Below are 19,404 nucleotides of genomic sequence, written 5' to 3' on the forward strand. Positions count from 1 at the left end.
ATTTAGCTGGACATGGATCAGTCGGATTGATTTTGAGAAGTTGTTTAAGGGAAGCTTCAGAGCTGAATCGGTGAGATTTATACCAGTTGTCTGAGCAGTGAGGTTTAGGAGGGGTGGAAAATGGGTTTCTGTTGGGGTCAATGCAGAGTATATTGCCTGGATTTTATCCTCAAAGAAGCCAGAGCGGTCCTCACACAAGATACCAGAAGGTATAATAGTGCATTTCAAGGCCTCTGGCTTGATAAATGCTTGGACAATTCTAAAAACGTCTTTGGTAGAATTGTCAGAGGCAATAATTTGATCAGCCAGAAAGTCCCTAATAGTGTGGCATTTGAGTTTTTAGAATTGTTTAATGCTGCTTTGTAGGCGCTCTTAGTCTCAGAGTCATATGTTTCCTGCCTAGTCGATCCCAACTTTTTACTGAGACTTTTTTCTTTGGGGAGATCATCTGTAAACCAGGGGGCGGATGGTTTGGTTCTAATAATTTTTTTATTTCTGATCGGGTCACTTTATCAAGAGCTGTGGTAACCCAGCCATTGAAAGAGGAGGTAACATGGCTCAGTTTCCCTGTAAGCAGCAGAGGAGTGTTTGAGAGAGCTGGTCCAATAGATATCAGTCAGATTTTCTTCCAATTACTTTTATCTTCATAAGAGGCTTTTACTAGGCATGGGCATATTTTGCGGATTCCCAATCCGCGAATTTACGGATTTGCGGATTTGCGGATTGCGAAAATCCGCAAAATCCGCGAATCCTCGCGGATTTTGCGGATTTTTTTTTGGGGGTGTTCGCACGGGTTTCTGCAAGTTCGCGAGGGTTTTGTGGAATTTTGCAAATTGCGAACTTACTTGTCCGGTCGCCAGTTTTGCGAACTTGTTGTTTCTACGTGCCCAGCCTGTTTGCAAGCCTTTCTTCATCACTGCCACCCTCTGTCACCACTGGCACTCTCTTTGTTCACCCATGCCACCCTCGGGCTCACCCATGTCACCCTCTGTATCATCACACCCATGCCACCCTCGGTGTCATCACAGCACCCTCTGGTTGACCAGTGAGTGTACATTATTGTGGCAAAGCACACCTGCTAAGTGCCTTAAGTTTTGCATAATTAAATTACAACAACACCTGCCCTGCCCCAACTGACATTAATGAAGGCTGGCACCTGCTTGTCTGCTCCCTTTCCTTTCCTTTTCCTGTTTGTTGCAATGTAATTTTTTTTAACAGGAACCTAACCGAATTCTGGATGGCCCCTTCAGGAAGCACTACAGGGAATGGTTACAAATGATGAGGTTGAACTTTTGCACCTGCTCATAGCTTTTCCTTTTGCAAAACTCGTTTTTCGGTAATTTCGCACTATTCGCGAGGCGCGGCGTCGTGCGAAATCGATCGTGTAAGCCGCGAACTCGTGCGAGTTACCCCAAGGTTTCTGGGCGCCGCCATTTTGTTTGCGTGACGTTTTTCCGTTTCCGCCCGCTATGTGTAGTCTCGCGCGATGAGCGCCTTGCGAATACAAGTTCGCACGAGTTCGCGAGAGAAATCGCGTGAGAACCTACTTACGCTCACGTGATCGGCCGCCATCTTGTTTTTCATTCATTCCTATGTGTCTGGGCATGGTGTTTCTATCCTCTGTATATCTCTGCCATCCTTTGCTTATTTTATTTTGTTTTTGATCTATTAAACTTTTTTTCTATCCCTCTTGTTTTTTAGGTCTATATTTTTGTGTTTTAGGCTACTTTTGTTTACTTTTCAAGTACTTTTTAAACTTTTATTTCCTTCTTCTCTACTCCTATTCTTTTTCATTTTATCTCCTTACCTGCCCAGAACATGGTGAAGACAGCTGTCAAGCTGCCCAAGCCGGGCACCGCAGCCCGTGCCCGGCTCCCGTGTGGCCGCTTGAGGGCGGAAATGGTGGTGCCCAGGGAGATCTTCAGCCCTGAGGAGGTGGGCACACTCGTTTATTTTGTGCAGCGCCGTCTCCCGAGGACCATCGCAGCAGGCGGCAGGATTGCTGCCGGTTATACCAACAGCCAGGAGCGTCGGAAGCGGTGGGGGCAGGTGTGCCGGGCCCTTTTTAAGATCACGGGGGTCCAGCGCACCTATAATCAGGTGACCCACCGCTGGACCGATATTCTGGAGCGGGAGCACGACCTGCTCGATCTGCTGGGAGTGGGGGTCCCCGGGCTTGGTGAGTAGTAGTAGCAATTTTTTCATCACTCACTACTCTGTTTTTTCTCCTGCTCTGTGTGTCCACGACACGAACGCGGCAAAATACCCGCTAAATCACCAAAACCACCCCAAAAGTCGGAAAACACACACAAAAATCACCACAAAGAAAATCAACTTATCAACTTATTTGTGAAATCAAATTTCGAATCCAAAAGTTATTACAAATGGCCCACCACCAACATAGCCAGCCCCCAACACCACCCCAAAAGTCGATTAACACACACAAAAATCACCACAAACAACATCAACTTATCAACTTACTTGTGAAATCAAATTTTGAATCCAAAAGGCCTCAAATCCAAATATCCAGCTGCATCCACAAAAAGTAATCCTTCCCAGTCAAGATCGAATCCAAAATGGCCAGGAAGGAAACAGGAACAGGAAGTTGGAGACTGGGGCACTTCCTTCACCCCTCCCCAATGGGAGGAACTTGCTGGACAGGAACAGGAAGTTGGAGACTGGGCCACTTCCTTCCTTCACTCCTCCGCCATTTTTATTTTTTTTTGTAATTTCGCGAGTGCGAGATTGTTGCTGCCCGCGCCGCGGGCCGCGAGCAGTGCGAACACAAGCAAAAAATCCGCAGCTCGCGGATTTGCGGATTTTGCGGGAAATCCGCGAATCTCGCGGATTGCGGATTTACCGAAAATCCGCAAAATCCGCGAGCGGAACGGATTTTACGCCCATGCCTAGCTTTTACTGGATCTCTGCGGCTTGGACCAGCGAGAGTGAAAGGTATTAAGCTGTGATCTGACCATGTGAGGGAGATAGGATCTGCCACCTTTAGAATTGGGACATTGGTAAGATCAGGTCAGGTAGATGACCGGCCTCATGAGTTGGAAGAACAACCATTTGTGTAAGGTATAATCCCATTAGGGAGTCGGACAGCTGAGCGGCTAAAGGACAGTTATCATTGTCCATATGAGATTAAAATCACCCAGGACAATGAACTTTTCATGTCTTAGTGAAAGATCAGCGATCAAATCACACATCTCCAATAGCTCTGATCGCTCAGAGTCCGGGGGCCTATAGGCCAGTAGTCCTGCCACAGCGAAAAGTGCTTTAATTCATCTGGTCTAATCAATTCTTTTATATGAAATCTTTCAGTGGTCTCTTAGGATCACAGCACGCCCACCCCCCTTCTGCTGCACATCTGATTAGCTGTGGTTACTTTATAGCTTTCTGAGATGGCAAGAAGTATGCCAGGGTTGGAGCATTCCCTCCTCCATGTGTCAGTAAGAAACATGAGGGCAAAAGTTTTTGATTCAAGAGTTAGACAGATGTCATCTTGGTGTTTGGGGAGAGATCGACAATTGATTAGACATGCATTGATAATGGACCCATCTGCTGGAGTCTGTGCTTTAGACAATGTTTCTGTACTGATGCCATTATGTCTGCAACCATGGGTCCGTCCTTTACTAAGAGAAAAGGTGCATCCTTTGCAGTATTCCTCTTGGCCATCAGCACCTAATTTGATGGAACTTGTATCAAGACTTGTTGGCAGGGTGCATCCTCCCATGGACATCTCAAGCAGTTTTTTGCCTGGACTAGACAGTTCTTGTAATACGGTCCGGACAGGCATCTCGGCTGGCGCTGGACATGGGCCCGACGCGGACGAGCGCAGACGGGCATGCCTTTGGCACACCAACGGCGCTCCAGCGGAGCGTCCCCTGCGCGTCTGCTGTCCTATCTGCTTTAAATGGGAAGCATGCGTTACAAGAGTTCTACCCTCTATGGTGCCAGAAAGCAGCTGAGCTGCGTGTTGCTGCCAACCCAGCCCTCCACACAATCGGCAGCCTGCTGCGGTGACCGGAGCGAGCGGCGGAAAGAGAAATACAAAATGTACAAACACCTGAACATTTACATTTGTCCTGCTATCAATTGTCACACAGATAATGTATGTATCTATGTGTAACAAGCAGCATTGAACATCATCTGGTACAAATTAAATAGTGTGCATGCCAACTACCTGTAGCAGATAAATCCTCCATTGTCAGCCACAATTAACAAGGTGTGGTAATGTAGATAGTGTGCAATGATTTTGTGTGTCTCTCCTACAACTCGCCATTTGTACGACTTCATCCTTGTGGACGATAGTAGAGGGCACTCACAGTATAATAACTTGGAAATGTTGCACATAATATGTACATGGGAACAAAGTCCCAAAACTACAGCCTACATATGCTCCATAAATAACTGTATCCACATTTCACATCCATTAGGTTATCTCATATCATACATACAGATGCTACATACTATACTTTGCCTGTGCAACAGTTTTGCATGTGAAAACCCACTGCTATTTACAAGCATCATCGCCTTGATGTAGAGTGCAGTTATGGTGTGATTTATGTAGCCTAACTATCAGCAATATGTTGGAGGTCATGCCAAGGCATTCATGGTGATCTACCATAGCACAATCAGCATGATTGAGGATCATGTTGGACACAACTGATGACACTGTGACTTTCCTGTGGGGTATGGGCCTTGAATATGAAGGGCATATACTCAATCCAATGGTGCCATCCATACATTCCCTTCCAGGTGGGTGCAGTCAATTGCTGCGCACTCTCAAAGTTCACCACAATAGTGGAGTTGACCTGTTTACAGTCTTTGCATGTCTTTACTATTTTTAAAAAACACACTTTTGACCTATTGTGGCAAACAAAAATGACACATGAGCATTAAGCATGATTTTTCCGGCTGCGGTGTCAGCCAAAAATGACGCTTCCCAGCCAACGTGTACTAAAAACTGCATTGTGCCTTGTCAAATCTTTTATGAAGTTGACGCATTGACTGGTAACATAAAAAAATATGATGCTTAGGCTAACAACGTGACACATCCACCCAGGTAGTGAAGTCATCAATAGAAAGAAGTGATGTAATGGATCCTACATACTGCAAACCAGAAACTGTGAACTTACTTCCATTTTCCCTTTAAGTCCCAGTTTTTTCTGTCGGAGCTTGGGAGTTGTTAACCTTCACTCACCTGAAGTCCAGGTCGTTCAACATGAGAGATGAGACGTAAGTTCTCTCTGCCCCCAAAAAACCTATTCAGCCTCACTGGATATTTAACACTGTTTGGCAAGAAAAGATCTCCAGGGGAAGTGGAAAATGGGACAAAATAAGAAACAAAAAGACACACTCCGCTGGTTGCAATTCGACTTGACGCAAGTCTTTTCTTGTTTAGGGTCTTCAGAAGGCTTTATATCAATGGATTGACATCTATGTAGATAATAAGTGAAAACACGTTAAGCTACATTGCTTATCAATTACTTCTGCTCCAGTTGAAGTATACCACATTCAAGAATATACCTTTCTGTAAACGTGGTTCAGATTCACCATAAATATTTTCATAGTAGTGTGTTGTCTAACTTATTTCTTTACAGTTGTCTGCGGAAATAAAATAACAATAAAAGAAATAACAACATTCATTTACATATATTGTTACCAATACCCAATAGAATGAAATGTTGGCACTAACTTACTAATAACCAATGTCCTTATTATTGTAAAGTCTTAAATCTTATATATTCTTTCAAAAGTTTTCCTTTTGTCTTTCTTTTGATTTTAGGCACAATCACTGACGTTCGTGATTCCTGTGTAATGTTCAAGGAATCCCAAGGCAAGTGATCGCAAAGTTCTACGAAACGTGAATATCGTTTTCCTTTTATGCGTGCTTTTTTAGAAAGTGTCTTTCATACTGAAAGAGATTTCAGGGCAATGTTCATAAACCCAACATAAAAAGGATTCAGCATTAAATACAATGAAGAGGTAAATGCCTGTTACCATGCGTGTGCACTTCTTTAAATGCATGCGTTTTATAAGGCCTTACTTGACTTTGTTTTTCTATTTTCTTTTTTAGTTGCAGGTCGGACTGTGGAGAACTCGGGACCGGAAAGGAAAAATCCTTGCGTTGATGTCCCCATGAAAATCAAGCGGGAACCAGAACGTTGCTGGACACCTCCTCAGCGCTGAAAGGATGTCATGGAGACTGCTGAGGAACACACAGGATCGGTGCTGCATTGGAAATCAGGTGAGGAAGAAGAGAAAAACAAGTGCAAGCAAGTTCCAAAAGACTCCAGGGTCTTTTATAATGTTCCTGATGGGTGGTGTTCTTCAGTAGGGATGGGGTGAGAAAACATGGGAAGCATGCCTCAACTGCTGTAAAGACATTGTGCTGCCGATGCACAAGAAACTCCTTGGCTCCAACACAAGGAAAGTGCAAAACAGTATTGCACCAAAGTTTTAGTCCACAAAACAATATAATAAAGTAAAATAAAAGCTACCATAAAATGTGCAAACAGGGAACAACTTACAAAGTTTATTAATAATGCTCTATACAGCAGAGTGATGATTCACATGACACAGTATGAGGCTGGGCTATATTCTTTGTACAAACCCAAACAGGAGTTGTGTTGTTACTTTGTGCTGGAGAGTGGTTTTGGTATTGTTGGAGCTGATGCATTGTGTCTGATGTCTCTGTCTTTTCCATCAAGTCCTTTTTGTACGTAATAGTTTTATGTTGTTTATTGTCCTGTATGCAGTCGGGTGTTCAATGTTGGGGTATATTTGTTATTGGGGTAGTAGTGGGATTTGGGGGGGGTTCTGTTTTGTGGGTGCTGTAAGTTGGGTGGTGTTAGAAATGGGGGTCTCTAGTTGGCAGGGGTAGGTACCACTGTCCAAATAGGGACCCTTGATTCTAGTCAGGGTAAGGAGGAAACCCTCTGAGATAACCCCTGCTCACCCTCTAGGTAGCTTGGCACAAGCAGTCTAGGCTAACCAGAGGCTATGTGTAAAGTATTTGTACCAATACTCACAGTAACAAAGTGAAAACACCACAAACTGGCCACACAACAGTTTAGAAAAATAAAGGTATTTAATCTAAACTACACAAGACCAAAACAACAAAAATCCAACATACACAGTTCAAGAACAGGGTTTCAAAAGAGTTCTTAAGGTTGCAATGAAAGTTCTTTAGGTTGCGATAAAATAATCCACAGTTGCGTGAAAAGTTCACAGTTGCGTCACGTTTCAGGCACGGTACCTTTAGTTGCGACAAAGTTCCAAAAGCAGAAGCTGGAGCGGTGGAAAACAAATGATGCGTTGCTCCTGAGACCCTGTCGCTACGAATCCGGTCTGTATCGGGAGGAAGGCCACTTGTATGGATTCCGGTGCGTAGGTTCCATAGGAAGTTTGTTCTCGCAAAGGCACAATGCAACGATATTTGGAGTTGCGACGATCTCCGGGGCGAGGATGCACGGACCAGCTTTCTTCTCTCTCACAGCTCCTCGATGCAATGGCTTCAGCGATGACTCTCGCAGCGACGTGATGCGGACCGCAAGCAGGCGGTGCGGCGATCTCACCCAGTGACGACAGGCTCTGCGAAGACACTCGCAGCGATGTTAGACTTCCCGCACCGATCAGGTGCGTCCCGCAAACGAAGGATGCAACAGCTCTGACAGCGGCAACAGGCGCTGCGACAATATTGACCTTCGTAGCGGCGGTAATTTCCTCCCACTGTCGGGGATACGCGCTGCAGCGAGCGATGCAATAATTTTTCTGTAGCAAAGTCTCTCAAATCTTGGTTTCCAGCTTCCCAGCACAGGTACAACTTCCAGATGCACCACACATGGGCCACACACTCCAGGAAGGACAGACCTCTCTCAGTAGAGCTCAGGGGAAGCTGGGGTGAAGTTCTTTTGTTCCTGGGACTTCAAAACAGGGAGCCAGCTCTTCTTCTGGCCCTTGGAGATTCCTTCAAGCAAGGGGACACAGCACAGCAAAGTCCTTCCCATCTCCTTGGTAGCAAAGCAACAGCAGGGCAATCAAGCAGAGCAAAAGCTGGACAATCTTCCTTCTTCAGTTTCAGCTTTCTCTTTGGCAGAGGTTCCTTCTTGATTCCAGGATGATCTAATTTTCTGTTGTCAGGGGTCCTGTACTTATACCCCTAAAATTCTTTGTTCTCTTTGTGCAAGTGGGCCCTGAGCCCGGTCTGAACCAATTCTGGGTGTTTCTTGAGTTTCCTGGCTTCTCCTTTCCTTTCAGAGTGAGAGGCAGGGTTGTCAGCCGCCCAGCAGGAGGTGGAGCCAGCATTGTGGAAGGCAGGCACAGCCCAATTCAGGCCCAGGTGCTATCTCCTCCCACCACTCAAGTTGCAAATGCAGTCATTCAGCCTAGGGCTGACTCAGCCAGCCTCCTGGGGAATCCCCAGCCCCTGTCACTCTCAAACCAGACAGTCAATACACAAACAGGCCAAGGCACACAGAAGGGTCAGACAAGAGAACAGCAACTTTCTAAAAGTGCTGTTCTCAAACACAGGATTTAAAAACTGTCAGGAGTAGCAAGCGGCCGATACTTAATGGGGAAACTACATCTCCCATAATGCCCGGAATTGGAACGTGATTTAAGCCCTGAGGTAGCGCGAGAGGTCGCGCGTAATCTGTGTTCGTACATGGAGCTTTCTCGGCTGAGGAAGCACCGGTTATATTCTGTGGAGCTCGTGTTCAGAGTTCTGTCCTTCTGAGGATTTCAGCGCCATGAGTAATTTGTGTCAGAAGCGCATACAGCGGCAGTCTCAACCGCGTATTACCGTTTCCGAGAGAGTTTGTTATCTGCTTGTATGTTCGGGCAGTCCACGGTGGAGTAACCGTATTTGGACTGCTATACCTTTGGTGTACCAGGGATTCTGTGTGGAACGATAGCGGGTTATGGCGTGTGGTCTACCGCGTAACACTGTGTGTCGTAGACTCTTCTGTCTGTTTCAGAGGCGGTGGCTATCGTCTCTCGAGTTGTCTTTGTTTCCTTTACTAACTCTGTGACAAGTTATCAATGGAATTCTGGGGTGGACGCAACCGCACATTGCCGTTCTTGTCATTTGCTCGAACTTGCATTCTGCTTTGGTGATTGGTACAGAAGCGGAGTACAGCGGCAGTCACACCCGCGTATTACCATTATCTGTAGTAACTTTTAGTTTATTCCTTATGGTAGGGAAGGTTGGGAGCATATCCACTACTCCTCGTACAATGGACAATGGACTTCTTTTTGCTTTCTTTGGGTGAAGATAACCCGTCTAAAGCCTATGTTCCTTTTTGCATCTTTGATGACTAACCATACCTGGTCTACTGGATGATAGAACAGGGTAGGGGGGCATTACTGTGCACTACACATTCTATACTAGACGAAACAGTGGACAAGTATATATTGAGCACTTGTTCTTTTCCCTCTGTAGGTTGTTGCGGATGTGGTAGTATGATTCCAGGTTCATGAATCTATGCAGTGTTTACACAGGTACACACCCACCTAAACTGCTTAGCGAGAATTCATGAGAGTAGATTGTTTAATGTTGTATAATTGTTGTGTTTGTGTCATTTCAGAGCCTTTGTCCCTGCAGACCCCTTCCCTACCTTTTTTCCCTCACCTGATAGTTCGAAGATCCTGGGGGAAAACCCCATATCAGTGGACTTGGTAAAGTCAGGAGGTGGACCTTTATTCTACGACAACGAATCCTGCGAAGCGGGGCCTTGACAGTATTACGCGCCCACGATTTTAGCTTTGCCCGGTTCTGTTGAAGTAGTATAATGGCTACCAAGGATGATGTCCTTCAGGCTCTGCTTTTGGTACAATAGGAGTTAGCGTCCTCAAAAGCCGAAACGGCAGCCTTAAAAGAAAAGGTAGAGAAATTGTCCCATAATCCTTTTGACTTTACTCCTGGGCCATCACAGATTCAGATAACGGTTCCTCCTCCCATCCCATTGGCTAGCCCTGAGCGATTCTCTGGTGATCCGTCCAAGGTTCAGGTGTTTTAACTCAAATAATGTTGTACTTTTCGTGCAAACCAGCTCTTCTTTCCCAAGTTACCATTCCAGTGTAGCTTTTGCTATTTCTTACCTAATCAGTGATGCCGCGAATTGGGCGGTTCCCTTGGTTAGGAATGATGATGCAGTGTTGTCAGATTGGGCAGCCTTTAGATCCGAGTTTGAGAGGGTTTTCGAACGAAGAGCCACCACTTTCAGTGCAGACAGGGAACTACTTGTCTTGAAACAGGGAAGAGGGGAATTGATTACCTATCTAACCTCTTTTAATAGACTGATAGCTGAAACAGCCTGGCCTGAGGAAAAAAGTATGTCACTGTTTTATCAAGGGTTAAAGGACGAGTTGAAAGATGTACTAGCCCAGATCGATCCTCAACCTACTAACTGCACTGATATGATTAATTTAACCTTGCGGTTAGATAGCAGACTGGCATAGAGGGGGGAGATAGAAGGAAATGGGACAAGGGACCCCTATGAATATGATAGACCTGTACATAAACCCCTTTCTTCTCCTGAGACCAGCGGGGAACCCATGGAGATTGGTGCGGTTAAGTCTCCTTTGTCCAAAGAGGAAAGAAACAACAGACGCATACAAGGCTAGTGCACGTATTGCGGAAAAAAGGGGCATTTTGTTAGGGAGTCAAAACGTCAGAAGCTTGGTCACGCAGTAAGAGAGTGGCAGTGTTTTCTTCAGGCGCTCAACCACAGTCTGGAGATATGCAGCGAGAAGATAGGTCCAACCAGGGTTTACAAATACCTTCTCTGGCATCCTCAGATCTTGTCCGCACTGGTGATCTCGCGGCTGGACTATGCCAATGCCATTTACAACGGCATCCCTGCATACAGCCTGCGGAAGCTCCAGATGATTCAGAACCAAGCGGCCCGGTTGGAATATGGTCTCCCCCGCTTTCACCACTCCACACCCCTCCTAAAGGAGCTTCATTGGCTCCCTGTTAAGGAACGCTCCCTTTTTAAAACCGGCTGTATGGTTTTTCAGTCTCGCCAGGGCACTGCCCCCGCTTTTATTTCCTCTCTGATCCAAAACTATGTCCCGACCAGAGAGCTCCGCTCCTCCTCTAAATCCTTTTTGCAAATTCCACGTTTTAAGCATAAAAAGTGGGGTGGAGCCAATTTTTCAACTCTGGCTCCCACCTTCTGGAACTCCCTCCCTGATCACCTACGCTTGGCCACACAATATTCATCTTTCCGTAGAGATTTAAAAACGTTCTTATTTCGACAGGCTTTTCCCCTGTAATCGCCCTTTTTTCTTTTGCGCTTGGTTACTCCGCCCTTGCTAGTCTTACTACTATAGCGCCAAGAAACCGTATGGTGAACGCTGCGCTTTACAAATGTTTTAAATTCCTAAATTCCTCAGTGTTGTTGGATAACGAAGCTCACATGAAACTCCCCATGGAAATAGCGCAGAATCATAAGACACATCAAGTTCAGGTAATGTTGGATTCCAGGGCCACCGGCAATTTTATTGATAGTGGTTTAGTGTCCAGAATTGGAATTCAAACAGTCCGTTTGGGAACCGCTGAAGAGGTTTTTGCGGTTGATGGGCAGCCCTTGAAGTCAGGTTTAGTTGTTGAACGGGCTGATACTTTAGTGTTGACCTACAAGATGAGTCAGGAGAGTCACACAGAGAGTTTGTCACTCAACATCATGGAATTCCCTCAGTATGAGGTGATACTAGGCATGCCATGGCTATGCTATCATAACCCGGGCATAGATTGGAGAACCAAGACCATCCGATTTCCCTCGGAAGAATGCCATGAACATTTGATTCCTTTTCCACAGCTGGCAGCAGCGGCTCTGTCACAAGCCTATGTTGTGGCTACAGCTGTTGAAAAAGACATCCAATTGCCCCCAGAATATGTTCAATTTGAAGATGTGTTTAGCGAGAGGCCGGCTAGAGACATTGCCCCCACATAGGGAGTATGACTGCCACATTGATTTAATTGAAGGTGCCACCATTCCCTCATGTAAAGTGTACGCTTTATCAGAGCCTGAAACCAAACATTTGAGGGGTTACTTAGACCACTATTTGGACATTGGATTTATCCAGCCCTCTAGGTCACCTGCTGCCTCCCCTCTGTTCTTTATATCGAAAGCAAATGGTGATCTGCTGCTTGTGTAGATTATAGAATCCTGAACAAAAACATTGTTCGAAACAGATACCCTTTGCCCTTAATCTCGGTGTTGTTAGACCAGGTGAAGGAGGCCCGAATATACACACGTCTGGATTTAAGGGGGGCCTATCATTTAGTGAGGATCAAAAGCAGGGATGAGTGGTAGACAGCTTTTAAAATGAGGTATGGTTTGTATGAGTACAGGGTCATGCCATTTGGCCTCTGTAGTGCCCCAGCAGCGTTTCAGTTCTTTTTGAATGATGTGCTGAAAGAGTTTGTGGATCTGTTTGTCGTCGTTTACATAGACGATATTCTGATTTATTCTGGTTCTACAGAAGAACATGTTGGTCATGTATGCAAGGTTTTGTCTCAGCTACGCCTGCATAAACTGTTTTGCAAGCTCAGTAAATGTGAGTTTGGTGTAAGAAATGTGGAATTCCTGGGTGTGATGCTCTGTCCAGACGGGTTGCAAATGGCAGACAGGAAAGTGTTAGCTGTCCAAGAATGGCCTACACCTAAGACTGTGCGTGAGGTACAATGCTTCTTAGGTTTTGCCAACTTTTATAGGAGGTTTATCCTTCAGTTCTCCAAGGTAACCGTCCCCATCACTAAATTGCTCAGTAAAGGGAGCATCTTCCATTGGTCTCAGGAAGCGAACGAGGCTTTTGTCTTCCTAAAAAAGGCCTTTACGGAGGCTCCAGTACTGTCTAATCCTCGCCCAGAAGATCCTTTCATAGTCGAAGCGGATGCTTCGGACGAGGCTGTTGGAGCAATATTGTCTCAAAGGAATCCAGCACTGGGCAGTTCCATCCTGTCGCCTACCTATCTAGGAAACTAAACCAGGCAGAAAGACATTACACCATAGCTGAAAAGGAGTTGTTGGCTATTAAGAAAGCGTTCGAAGAATGGAGACATTATGTGTGGGGGGTCAGACACCCCGTTACCATGTACACCGATCATCGGAACTTGCAATACATAAAGACAGCAAGGTATCTCTCTCAACGACAGATGAGATGGATGCAATTCTTTGCGGAGTACGATTTTGTGGTCACCTTCCGTCCTGGAGCCAAAAACCAAAAAGCAGATTCTCTGTCAAGACTAGAATCTGAAAATGACATTTCACCAGATGTAAGACCAGAGTCCATAATCGAGCCGTCCTAAGAGGTGTGTGCAATCAAGATAGAGAGGTTTCTGGAAGACATAAAAGACCATCACTCTGCTCTTGAATGGGATGCGTGGGTCACTCAAGGCAAGGAGCGTACCATGCAACAGGGGTTACCTTTCCAACATGCAAGTTTATTCCTCCCCTCTGATGCCCTTCGAAAAGAGGCTTTTCGATGGTGTCATGAGTACCCTTTGGCAGGGCATCCAGGAATAAAAAAGTCTCAACAATTGCTACAGAGACACTTTTGGTGGCCAGAGCTCAACAACGATGTGGCAACCTGGGTGACTAAATGTGAGGAATGTGTGAGAGCCAAGAGTGAGACAGTGGGAAAGAAAGGCAAACTGATACCCATGCCTACTCTTCAGAGTCCATGGAAAAACATCAGTTTGGACTTTATTACAGGGTTGCCAGTGGAGAAAGGGTTTTCAGCAATACTGGTGGTTGTGGATGGATTAACTAAAATGGGTCATTTCATTCCATGCAATAACCTCCCTACAGCTAGTCAAACTGCTCAGTTGTTATTGTCCAATGTCATAACACTACATGGAGTACTAGAAATAATCGTGTCGGACAGAGGCCCACAGTTTATTGCCAGGGTCTGGAAGATATGGTGCAAGGCTTTGCACATTGAATCTTCGCTTTCCACCGGCTTTCATCCTCATACAGATGGGCAGACTGAAAGGCTGAATCAAACTGTAAAGAAGTATCTAAGATGCTATGCTAAAGCAGCTCAGATTCATGGGTGGAGATGTTGTGGATGGCCGAATTGGCGTACAATAATGCATGGCACAGTTCTAGAGGTATGTCACCTTTCCATGCCAATTATGGTTTTGATGCCAGAATACTTCCTCTTAGCATCCCTGAGGAAGTACAGAATCAGCCAGTGGTGCTGTCGCAAGTCCGAAAGTTGCATGCTCTGCAGGCGAAGGTTAGGCAACATTTGGTCCAAGCCAAGGTGGTTTACAGGAGGTGGGAGGACAGACATAGGCGTGAAGGTCCGCAATATCAAGTGGGGGACAAGGTATGGCTGTCTACCAAAAACATTTGATTTAAGTTGCGTAGCATCTTCCATCCTAGATTCATCAAGCGTTACACCCTTTTGAAATGCATTAATCCTGTTGCTTACAAGCTGCGTTTGCCTGGCTCGTTACGGATACATCTGGTGTTCCATTGCAACCTTCTCAAACCTGCACTGGGTGCACGTAGCAGGGCCCCCCCTCCGGTGATGTGCGACGGGGGCTTGGAATATGAGGTCCGGAATATTAAAGATTCCCAGATGCACGTGGGGCGCTGTGGTATTTGGTATCCTGGAACGGGTACACTGCTGAGGACGATTCGTGGGAACCGTGTGGTAATGTGCACGCTCCTGCGGCTGTTCGCTCGTTCCATAGACGTATCTCTACGAAACCTGGGCCGGGGAGGTGTTAGGAAGGGGGATGTACTGTCAGGAGTAGCAAGTGGCCGATACTTAATGGGGAAACTACATCTCCCATAATGCCCAGAATTTGAATGTGATTTAAGCCCTGAGGTAGCGCGAGAGGTCGCGCGTAATCTCTGTTCGTACATGGAGCTTCCTCGGTTGAGGAAGCACCGGTTGGATTCTGTGGAGCTCGTGTTCGGAGTTCTGTCCTTCTGAGGATTTCAGCGCCGTGAGTAATTTGTGTCTGAAGCGGAATACAGCCGCGGTCTCAACCGCGTATTACCATTTCCGAGAAAGTTTGTTATCTGCTTGTATGTTCGGGCAGTACACAGTGGAGTAACCGTATTTCGACTGCTATACCTATGGTGTACCCGGGATTCTGTGTGAAACGATAGCGGGTTACGGCGTGTGGTCTACCGCGTAACACCGTGTGTCGTAGACTCTTCCTTCTGTTTCAGAGGCGGTGGCTATCTTCTCTCGAGTTGTCTTTGTTTCCTTTACTAACTCTGTGACAAGTTATCAACGGAATTCGGGGTGGACGCAACCGCGCATTGCCGTTCTTGTCATTTGCTCGAACTTGCATTCTGCTTTGGTGAATGGTACAGAAGCAGAGTACAGCGGCAGTCAAAACCACGTATTACCATAATCTGTAGTAACTTTTAGTTTATTCCTTATGGTATGGAAGGTTGGGAGCATATCCCCTACTCCTCGTACAATGGACAATGGACTTCTGTTTGCTTTCTTTGGGTGAAGATAACCCGTCTAAAGCCTTTGTTCCTTTTTGCATTTTTGATGATTAACCATACCTGGTCTACTGGATGATAGAACAGGGTAGGGGTCATTACTGTGCACAACACATTCTATACTAGACGAAACAGTGGACTAGTATATATTGAGCACTTGTTCTTTTCCCTCTGTAGGTTGTTGCGGATGGGGTGGTATGATTTCAGGTTCATGTATCCATGCAGTGTTTACACAGGTACACACCCACCGAAACTGCTTAGCGAGAATTCATGAGAGTAGATTGTTTAACGTTGTATAATTGTTGTGTTTGTGTCATTTCAGAGCCTTTGTCCCTGCAGACCCCTTCCCTACCTTTTTTCCCTCACCTGATAGTTGGAAGCCCCTGGGGGGAAACCCCATGTCAGGGGACTTGGTAAAGTCAGGAGGTGGACCTTAATTCTACGACAACCGAATCCTGCGAAGCGGGGCCTTGACAAAAACAACCTTTCCTAAAAGATGACTGCACACAGGCACTGCGGTGGTAGACCTGAGACACCATTTTAGGGCTACTCATGTGGGTGGCACAATCACTGCTGCAGGCCCACTATTAGAATTTGTCATCAGCAGCCCTGGCACACCCAGTACACTTTCTTGGTAATACAAATAGGCCAATCATCTAGATCCAATCACAATAAAAATTATACAGAGAGCGTATGCACTTTAACACTGATCAGCAGTGGTAAAGTGCTCAGAGTCCCATTGCCAACAGCCACGGGTCAGGAAAAATAAGGGAGGAAGAAGAAAAAAGTTTGGGGATGACCCTGCAAGAAGGGTCAGTTCCAACAGGTGGGATCATGCCGGGGAAGAGTCGCCTCACCCCATGACCAAGCAGGAATTTGGGAACTTCCTGTTGTTGGTCATGCATTACCTGTCTTCCAAGGTAGCTAGTGGGGGAAGTGTCATCCAGGACTACCCCGTGAAGGACCCCAGGCAACAGTAGGAGCATATATACGTCCAGATGCAGAGGATGTTTGGACTGGACCATGACACCCACCAGCGTAAACATTGTTGGTCTGGATTATGTGGGCACAGAAGTTGGTGGACCAAATTATAAGTACACATGATTTGTCTGCTATCCTATGTGTCTCGTGCCCACTGACGATTTTGGGCAATAAGTATGGTACACTTTACTTTTGACTCAAATTAGCCGTGCCCTCATGCAAAAGTGGCAAATGCTGTGGCTATAGTGCTGGCTCGGTCTGTGCACCAGTGCAAACTTTGACACCGTGTGGCTCACATGAGTATTTGTGTCCCTGTAAGTGATACAAATGAGTCCCAGTGAAGCATTGAGATGATGTACGTGCCCATAAACCATCCAGACAACTCATATGATGACAGACCAGGTACTGAGTATGTGCTCCAGAGCTGCTTATTTCACAACAGGCATTTGTAAGGTACAGTTGTGATGGGCCATTATAGGACATACGTTAAACATGAAGGGAATTATGACCAAGCCCCTTGCACTGCTGGGATGTCACTTCTTACATTGTAAAAAGTGATGCACCTGCCGCTCAGGAACCCTGTAAATAGGGCCTATTGTGATGTGCTTTTGATCCTCCTTGCCGTACCTCCCTACAGTTGTCAAGTATTTGTGAGGCCTACCATGGCTTACACTGCTTAGTTCACATCTGAATGTGGCAAAACATCTTCATATGAAAAAGGTGCCATCCACATCTTCCTCATTTGATGTGTGCAGGGTTTCCTGTGAGGGTGGTGTTGTAGGTCCGGCAGTCGAAGAAGGCCCACACATATCAGGGCGAAAAAGCAAAAGACACACAATTGATGGACGGAATGCAGAGCAAATCTAAACATTCACCCCCAGTCAAGAGATCTGGGTTAAATCCATCATTCTTTTGCTCACCTTGCCACCCCAGTTTGGACCTGGCCATATGCAAATCAGTCTTGACCCTGTGCCTCATGGGAACAGTCCAGCCCAAACTGCCAATAGGAAATAGATAGTATTAGTGGATTTCCACGCCAGGTCGACTGTATAGTTAGAACTATGTTAGATTTGTTCAGGTGTCCTTCAGAAAAATTGAATTGATACAGGTACATTATGTTGTATTTGTTATTTCAGACACCCTGTGTCCACACTATAAGGTGGCAAACTTTTCTCTGTTGGTTCTGAGGAAGGTGGTACAAGCTGCCCGAAACGCGCATCGACCTGGCGTGGAAATTCACTAATACTATCTGTGTAACCTCAGTTACAGAAAAAAGAGATTGTTCTGGTTGTATAGATATACACGGACACAATATTTAACTTTTTCCCCTCCCATTGACAAGAGATAGCCGAAAACCTCCCCTGGGTATCTGTCCATGTGTTGTGTACAATCATGGGGAATTGCTTACGAATCAGAATGCCTACCCCTCCGGAGCCGGATGAGAATTCAGAATGAACAGCCATTTTGTACCCCCAACGATCCAAGGCCTTACATGCTGAGCCCATTAGCTGCGTTTCTTGTAACAATGCTACCGCAGGTGCAGAACGCCGTAGGTATTGCAGCACCAGTCCTCGTTTGATTTTATCCCCCAGGCCATGCACGTTCCAGGTAAGCAGCGTTAAGGGGGACATCGTGGCCACCAAGGGGACATCGGTACCATCGCCAGAGCCTGTTGACACTGTATTCGTCATCATACGCAGAATAGTGGACCACATCTCTCTCAAAGCAACGCACTCATACAATGCTATTACGGGTGTTGTCTATCAGTTTCTGCCCTGAACAAAGAACCTTCAAAATTTGTAACAATCCTGAAAACGTACCTGCCCCAACCACCGCCCACCCTGCTCCCCTGCTTGATTGAAGTAAAACAACCCACCACCCCAACAAAGCAGAATGCTTAGGACTCATTCCCATTCTGCAAGGAAAAAAAGGGGGGGAGAGAGAAAGACGCTCCAGCTCCCACCAAGCCCAGTACCCCAGCGTTGTCCAACACCCAAGACCCCAATTGGACTTCAGTAAATAAGGTGTGAAAGAAATCATCTTATGTTTGATCACAGTCAGCATCTCAGCCTTACTACTGCACAGAGATAAGATGCTGAAGAAAAGTACCTTTGAGCGACCAAGTGCATCTTCCCCTCTTCGTCTCCCACCGTCCAAAAATTACGGATTCGATCTTTTGAGATCGGGCAGAGTCCAGTTCAGGCCCATCCGGAGAGGTCGGTCAGTCAGCAGCTGCATTTCTGAGCCCAGGGACCCGACCCTATTCTTGCTCCACGTCACCCTGCCGATCCTTCCCTCGCGACTCAGGATGACCATTGCGACCACGCCTAGACACCTTTTGCCATTCTTCCAGCCAGTCCTGCGCACCCCCCCGGCGTGAGGAAGAACCATACCTTACCACCGTCTTCCACTCTCAATTTGGCTGCGAATAACATTGAGTACTTTATCTCCTGCTCCCTCAGGACCTTCTTCACATCTGTGAACCCTCTTCGCTGCTTCGAGACTTTAGCAGTGTAATCCGGAAATATGTTGATGGCGGCATTATCAATGCGGATTGATGGCGCCTTCTGAGCCGCCTGTAAAATGGCATACGGGTCCCGGAAGTTGCAGATGCGAGCCAAAACAGGGCACGGTGGAACCTCGGGTTTTGGTAGCCCACCCGGGACCCTATGCGCTCTCCCAACGGAAAAGAAGTTGGATAGCCCCTGCGGCTGGAGATGGGTCGTCACTAGGTCTTCCACAAAGAGGTCCAGGGCCGGCTACCCCATTCACTCCGGCACGCCAATTAAACAAATGTTATTTCTTCTGGAGCGCCGTCCTGATCCCCCCGGCGTGCCTTTAAAAACCTGTTATCCTCTTCCAGCTGATGCACCTGTTTCTTGAGGGTGGAAGTGTCAGAAGAAAGGGATTCCGTGGTGGCCTCCATGTCCGA

This window comes from Lissotriton vulgaris, chromosome 9 (assembly GCF_964263255.1).
Source record: "Lissotriton vulgaris chromosome 9, aLisVul1.2, whole genome shotgun sequence".
NCBI lineage: Eukaryota > Metazoa > Chordata > Amphibia > Caudata > Salamandridae > Lissotriton > Lissotriton vulgaris.